Here is a 7971-nt window from a genome sequence, read left to right as displayed (position 1 = left end):
GAACAACAACATTCAGGTGTTACTTTCTTGATCTGGTTTCACTTTCTGGCCTCCATCCTCCCACGCTCAGAGCAGATGGAATAACTTGGCTCAGCTTGTCAGCTGCTTCAAGGTCACACGATGCCGGTGGCCTCGAACTGGCGACCTTCAGATGTTATCTTCAGGCAAATAGAGACTCTGCCCTCTAGACCAGACCTCTCTGCCCACTTCCAGAGCAGAGAGACACTGCTCTGGAAACATCTAAAGTTTCTAAAGAAATTCTTAGAAACATCTAAAGTTAATTATGGTTTATGGAACAGTGGTGAACAAGGAAGTCGGTGTAATCAGCTACAGTTTTTTACCCAACCTCCTTCATCATCATCTCATCCAAGATACTGTTTCATGCAGCAGGTAGGTCCCAAGTGTGTGAAATTAGTATACAGCAGGGGTGCTCAATAGGTGGATCGCGATCTACTGGTAGATCGCGAAGCAAAATGAGTAGATCGCGGAGTGCCGACCCCCCCCTTCAGGTGCCTCTGGGAGGAAACGCCAGGAGTAAGGCCCATTGTACTCAATGGGGCTTACTCCCAGGTAAGTGTGGCTAGGATTGCAGCCTCACAGCCTAATCCTAGGCATGTCTACTCAGGAGTAAGTCCTGTTATACTCAGTGGGGCTCAAGGTACACCAACATACATTGTACACATAAATGTTATATGTTATGATGGTGCGAACATTGTAAAAAAAAACTCTGGTAGATCTCCGGGCCTTGCTGGGTTTCAAAGTAGCTCTCGAGCCAAAAAAGTGTGAGCACCCCTGGTATACAGTATAGTCTGCATATCATAGCATGAGATGGCATTGGTAGACATTGGGGAAATTGTTAGACAGACCAATGTCATGGGGGTAAGAACAGCAACTGGTCTCACTTCCTTGCCTTAGTGTGGCTTGGGGTGGGCTTATCTACCTCACAGTTCTCTGTAGTGTCAGACTGTGCTGTGCTGATCGCCTTGAAATATCAGATTTACAGTTTGGGGACTCAGCATTCCACTGGGATGCCCAAGAGCTCCTTTAGCCAATTTGCCCGGTATGCCCACTCTGTCCATTCTTGGGCTATGGTTACCCATGCACTGGTGACATCAAAACTGGAATACTGTAGTGAACTGTGTGCTGCTGCCTATGTAGCCTGTTCAGAAACTGCAATTTACACAAAATGCAGCCACTAGCATACTGGCTGGCAGCCAGAGTTGTGAACATGTCTCACCCTTGTTCTGCCATCTTCGTTGGCTGCCCCTTTTGGTTCTAGGCACATTTCAAAGTACTGGTGATACTCTAGAAACCCCTGAATGGTGTGGAACTTAAATCCTTTCATAGCTGGAAATGCAGGGGGAGACTTAAGGGGGACTTGAGACAAGATGTTTGCTGTTGAGGTACCCAGCCTGTGGGATTTCCTCCCATTGAGATCAGGGCTGCCCCTTCTTTGCTGATGTTCGGGGAGGGGAAGGTGGTTAAATGTTTTCTTTTCCTCCAGACTTTTAATTGATAACATTCTGAGCAGAAAGATAATTACGATGACTTTTGATTGTAAAGTTGGCTGCTCTGTTTCATTATTTTTATTGATTTGGATTGCTATTTTTTGTTTTGTTTCATTTGAAGTTTCAGTGATTTTTGGAATCCATCTTGAGCTTTCCCACTAGGTTAGGAAAGATAGGTAAAATATTCTAAAATTACAAAAATTGGACATTAAGCAGGAGATCAGTGCTCATACATTTGTGTTTTGTTCAATAAATAACAGTCCAATTTCCTTCCCTCACAGCCACAGATTGGAACTGTAGCACAGGGGAGGGAAATGAACCCTCTGACTTCACCATGCTTGCAATTTAGATGTGTCGTTGTCGTCGTCCCCGCCATTACTTGCTCTGGGTGAAAAGCTTCCACTGTCAACAGTAGGAGCTTTATTCCCAAGACAAATAGCAGGTGAGGGAGGGGGAAGATCTGGATTTGGACCAGGAGGTTTTTACCCCCTTTCTTCACATGTGGTCCTGATCCATGGAGGTGCCTGATCCAGCTACTATTTTCTGATCTTTTTTTCCAAACAAGCATGCTCACTGCAACCACTGCAAATCTTGCCCCATACCATTTCTCTGCCTTCCAATTCTGAGAAGTTGCTTCCTTCTGCAGGCTTTCCTATCAATAAAGCCCACTGATGGTCTTCTGTAAAAGTCCCTGGCCACTCGTTCACAATGACCAAGAACACCAAATTCTGTAGTACAGCAGTACCTTGATTTTCATCCATTTGACTTTCATTACTTTGTTCTTTCAGCTGTTGTTAATTAAAACCACTTTTCAAATTTCATATTTCTCGCTGTTTAAATTGGCAAGCTAAAGAACTCTGACATTCGTCCTTTTTTGACTTTCATCCATGCTCTGGTCCCTTACCTGATGACAAAGCAAGGTGTTGCTGTACCCTGCTCTCTGGAGTGCCTTGTCTCTAGGCCAGATCTCCATGGCACCAACAGCAGTTCTTGGAAACTGACAGATGAAAGAAGAGAGAAAGTGCATAACAATTATTCTTGGTAAATTATTTACAAAGGTGTTTCTTCTCCAGTCACTAAAGGCATTGCAAAATCAGTTTCCCAACACCAATATATATTTTTCCCCTCTAGAGGAAATGACCTGCTACATTCAGACCATTACAGACTGAATTCTTCAACAGCAAAACTCCTTATAGACATGCATTAGCCCATTCTCCGGTTCACGCTTGTTTACAAGAAGTCAGATGCATCTTTTGGCACCCTGGTGTTCCCTCTTGTCTGTACACCCCTGCTTCCAGTTCCTGTTTACTTACTCAGCTCTTTAAATGAGTACAGTTTCACTAATGGGGATAGGATGTGACAAAGCAATTCACCCTTGTTCTTTCTCATTACCTGTGCTGTCTCAGCTCATTCAGCAACCAAGTGTTTTTCTCTCATTCTAAATTCACAAAAACTGGTAAGACATTTACTCCCAGGAATTCCAACCACTCACTGTTGGGATCAAAACAACACTTCAAACGGAATTTCCCATACAGGGTAAATTATCCCCTTTAGCACCTAAATCCTGATCTTCCATTTCAAAAGAATGACAGTAACCTCTTTTGTGGCCAGTGTTATCCTTCCTGGCCTCTGTTCCCCACAGAATATGTGTCATTGTCAATTCACTGAATTTCCTTTTGTTCCAGTCACACTCTGAGTGTGAGTACTGAAATGTGGGACTGGAAAAAAAATGGTTTCTGTTTCACCCAGCACCTTTCCCTGGTTGAGCTGTGCTTCCCTTCTGAGTCCAGGGAGATATCATTTCTGTAGCAATTCCCACTGGTTGATCAAGACCCCAGGCTCATTGCCATCAATATTGCACAAACTCGCAATGTCTCTTTGGGCCAGATCTCAATGATATACCTATCAGGAAGGTAGTGAATAAATGAGCATGGCAAAAGAGAGGGGGACTCAGACTAAACGAATGTTTGTCAAGGAGGAAAGATTAGAGTTACAAGACCAAAGCCAGCCCAAGACCACCTGACAGCTGAGGCAACCTGTTAGATACTGCTCCCTTACCTGATGATGTGCTGTCTCTGCTCTACCCTCTTCCTGGATTGGAAAACATACAGGAAAGGAGACTGATTGGCTAGTGCAGGGGTCTCCAAACCACAGCCTGGGGGCCAGACGTGGCCCGCAGCAAGCCTCTTTCTGGCCCGCGGCCATCCCCTGAAAGCCTCTGGCCCACTCAACTCAACAAGGATGAGAACTGTGCTCTGATTGTGTCTGCAGGGTGTTCTGAGGGTCAGAGAGGTTGAATGAATGAGCCTATTCATTCATTTGTTCACTCATCTAAGTTCCATCTCTATTTATTTAAGTTTTATATTTAAATTTTTTTTCCGGCCCTCCACACCATGCCAGATATTTGATGCGGCCCTTTGGCCAAAAGGTTTGGAGACCCCTGGGCTAGTGCTGAGATGCTGTAGCTTACCACTCTTCATTCCTCCACACTACTTCATTCCTGAACTTCCTTTTTCAATCCAAGGACTTGAAGGAAGAAGAGCAGCAGTGAAGTAAAGTTCGTGGTGCCAGAAGTGTGGTAACTTTCTTCCTGAAATGAAGCCTCATTTGGGCTCCTGGGTGGGCTGGACCTGGCCAACAATACCTACAATGGACGTCCCCCCTTATTTATACCATATCATGACAGTCATGCATTGTGACCTATGTTGTGTTATGGAAGTTTACGGTTCATGGCAGCTGGGGGGGAGCCCCCAGGAATGTACAATGCCTTTGGTGGGCTGCAGTCCTTGGGTACATTGTTGCATACAGCCCTGGAGCCCTGTGTTGCCAGGTTTGCTTTCATTTGCATAACAAAGACTGCAGTAAACCTTGTGCTCACAGTATTTTTTTCTTTCACATTTTAAGGTTTATAAAGCAAAAAAAAAAAAAATACCATTTCGTGTAAACAAAGGAGATACTTTGCTAGCAAGGTCCTCCATGTGCCCTGTCGTTTTTTTTTAACCAATCTGTCCCTGTGATTGGTAGGCAACACAAAGCCCCTAATCACAGTATAAAATCTAAAGAGCCTTCCCTTCTGCCCTTGCCTGGTTAGCTGACTACTGACTGTTGCTCCTCAGGGTCCAGCTGTGGTGTCACTAGGGCTTGCATCATCCAGTGTGGGAGGCCAGCATGTCACCCCCTGGTGGATCTCTTCATACAGTGGGTGGGGCAACACCCCAGGCGATAGATGTGTTGATACGCCATCACCCCACCACCGTTCGTTTTTTGGCTATAACATTTTATAGAATAGACATTTGATCGCTGTTTCATTGCATTCTGCATGAAATTATGCATCAAATGATATATAACATGATGGTATTATTCTAAAATACCAAGATTTAAAAAAATGTTGATCAGTGCAACACCCCCCCCCAGCATATCACCTGATGCAACCTACACCCTCTAGCAATGCCACTGCCTGTAACTGGATTCAGTTGGAGAACCTACTAGATGGATGCCAGCATCCACAGCCTGGACTTGACAGTGAGCTCCACAATTGTGCGGCTGTTATGTTTTTCAATATGCCCTTCCTATGTGAACATAGCCCATCCTTACATTGTTTGTTTGAACAGAAGTACAAGATTGTATTGTGTAGTTCAAGGCAAAATTTCATAAAAATAGACTCTGGCAAGGCAACAGCTTGGCTCTACAGTGGGTTGTCTGACATACTCTGAAAGGGGTGGACTAACATCCTAAGGAACAGAATGCAGTGAACATGCATGCTTGAAGTACTAGTGAAATGTATTCCTGTTGTGCTACTTATCAGCCTTCTTAAAAGGCACTAGGCAGGTTAAGTACAAGATAAGTTGCTTCCTGCAGCTCTTGAGAATCTAAACGTGCATCAGGAGGAAAGGAAGAAAGTTGAGAGACAAGTGTGCTCATCACTTATGCTTGGAGTGAACGAGCTCAATCTGTGTGTCGTCGTCCCCATCTTTGTGGACTGATATGAACTGAGTGTTGCTTTGGCTAGACTGAAGGAATTGTCAAAGCACAATGTTCTGGCCAAGCAATTACTTGTCTATTTAGCTGATAAACATGAAGCTCGGCCCATAATTAAAAATTTTGGGAAATAATTGTCATTGGGGGAAGAATTTGGAAGATGAGAGAGAGGTGACCACAGAGAAATCCCTCTGAGAAAGGAATCCCTCTGAGAGAAAGCAGCAAGACCACAATTAATGAATGGGTTTGGATAGGGGAGCAGGTGGCCTTAGGGCATGTCATGACTGTGTTAACAGCTGGAATCATAAGTCTTTGTAAGGTGTTAATGTGGCCTGAGCATGCTGTCTTGAAGAAGTTTGTAAACTCTGGTCTTTTTATCAAATACTGTTAACAATGTCATGTCATCTCCCCATGTCATTTAGCTAGCACTAAATTCAATGGAATCTAGCCTGATTTCTGAGCTATCCGAGAGCACAAAGCTGTGCTTATCCACTCAGAAGTACTGTAAATTCCATTGTCTTCATTGGGGCTTGTTCTCAGGAAAGTGTCATGGGATTGTAGCTTGTATCTTGATATTCCCACCCTCCCACGCCCCCATTTCTGGGTAGTTGTGGTAGCTCACCCAGGGCTTGAATTATGTGGGGAAACGTAAGGGGTCCTTGAGAAAATCCACAAGCCTAACACCCATTTTAGCCAAAAGAAACCCTCTGCAATCTTCTCAAGGCAGTCTCTAAGGGGGCATCACAAAAAGAAAGGGGATTGTGCTTCTTTATATTTTAAGCTCGAAGCTCACTTCACGTCCCCAATTCTCCTCCTCCTCCTCCCTCTCTCCTGCTACCTTCACCATGGCAGTGGTGTATTTGGGAAGAATTGGCTTTGGTGTAGATGTATGTGTTTTCCATCTTTGTTGTGACCTGAGCTTAACTACCAGTTGGGAGGGCAGATGTAAGCTCATGACAAAGAAACTATTTCTAGACACCATAAATGATCTTGGAGCCATACATATACAGTATACAATAAGACCAGATGCTATGCTTTGAGGTGTCCAGGATCTTGTATAAGATACAAGCTCAAGGGAACTGCTTGGAATTGGATAACACAGTTTGTAGAAACAACATGTGTGTGCTACTTTAAGAAAGAGCTGCTTTTAAAAAAAATGAAAAACCACACCCATTAAGTGATAATTCATTTCAAAATGGAAATGTTCTAGAACAGTGTTTCTCAAACTGTGGGTTGGGATCCAATAGGTTCCTGTTTCAGGTTGGTCCCCGTTCATTTCAGTGTGCGTTTTACTTTTGGTATATTAGACTTGATGCTACCATAGTTTGTGACTGCATTTGGGGGAATGTTACAAGTCTGTACTTTTAATAGGATACTATGTATATGCTTTTAACAATGACAGTCAATCAGGCTTACACCCAGGTAAATGTGGATAGGATTCCAGCCTTGGAATATTTAGGGAACTTTTTTTTAAATAAATCAGCAACTGCTTGGAAGGGTTAGGAGGGTTCTTTATTTTAAATAAATGTTTAAACTTACATTTATTGTAAACTTTTGATTTATTTAATTAATTGATAAGTTTTGTACAGGAGGTGTTAAAAATGTTCCTGCTTGATGTTGTCACTTCTGGCCATGACATCACTTCCAGGTTAATGACATCACTGCTAGTGGGTCCCAACAGATTGTCATTCTTAAAAGTGGGTCCCATGCAAGAAAAATTTGAGAACCAGTGCTCTAGAAATTGAGAGGACTATTTCAAAGAGCATCGTATGCTGCAGTTAAGAAGGTAAGATCCATTTAGGAAGCTAGAAGTCTCAGAGACTCAAAACGTATACTGCAGAGTAGAAATAATATGAACAAGTCGAAAGGTAATTAATTAGCAGGGTCAAACCTTCTAAAATGGCCATTTTGCACAAGTGAAGGAAATGTTTAAAAGACCTAATGGAAACAAAATGTACCTTCTGTTGTAAATTTACAAGCAAAGATAGACTGGCTGATAAAGATATTAAAAAAATAAACTATTTAAGTACATCTGAATACAATACACACTAGAGATGTAGTTGGGCCATTAGGTGACAAAGGTGTAAAAGAAGCATTGAAGGGAGATTGGAATGAAGGTAAATGGAGTCTGCATCACTCTTCACCGCAGAAGATGTCGGAGAGCTACTTTGTCTGTGTATGAAAAACTAAACAGAGGGCAAAAATACCAACTGACAAAACAAGCTAATAAATTAGAACGGAATGTATCAGTGTGGCCAGATGGTATTTGTCCAAGAATTCTTTATGTAAAATTGTTAGTAGTTTATCTGAAATACTGCTAAAACCCATTCACTTTCCTGGAGGCTTCAAGGATACAGTAGTTAGTGTAACACCAGTTTTTAGAAAAGGGATCAAAGACATTCCAGCCTAACTTCTGCCTTGGGTAACTTTACAACATTGGCAATCACCCCAGCAAGAAGTCTTTTCCAGTGACTGTTGCTGGTCT

The sequence above is a fragment of the Tiliqua scincoides genome, chromosome 7 (assembly GCF_035046505.1).
Source record: "Tiliqua scincoides isolate rTilSci1 chromosome 7, rTilSci1.hap2, whole genome shotgun sequence".
In the NCBI taxonomy this organism is placed as follows: domain Eukaryota; kingdom Metazoa; phylum Chordata; class Lepidosauria; order Squamata; family Scincidae; genus Tiliqua; species Tiliqua scincoides.
Note: the sequence above shows the minus strand (reverse complement) of the source record.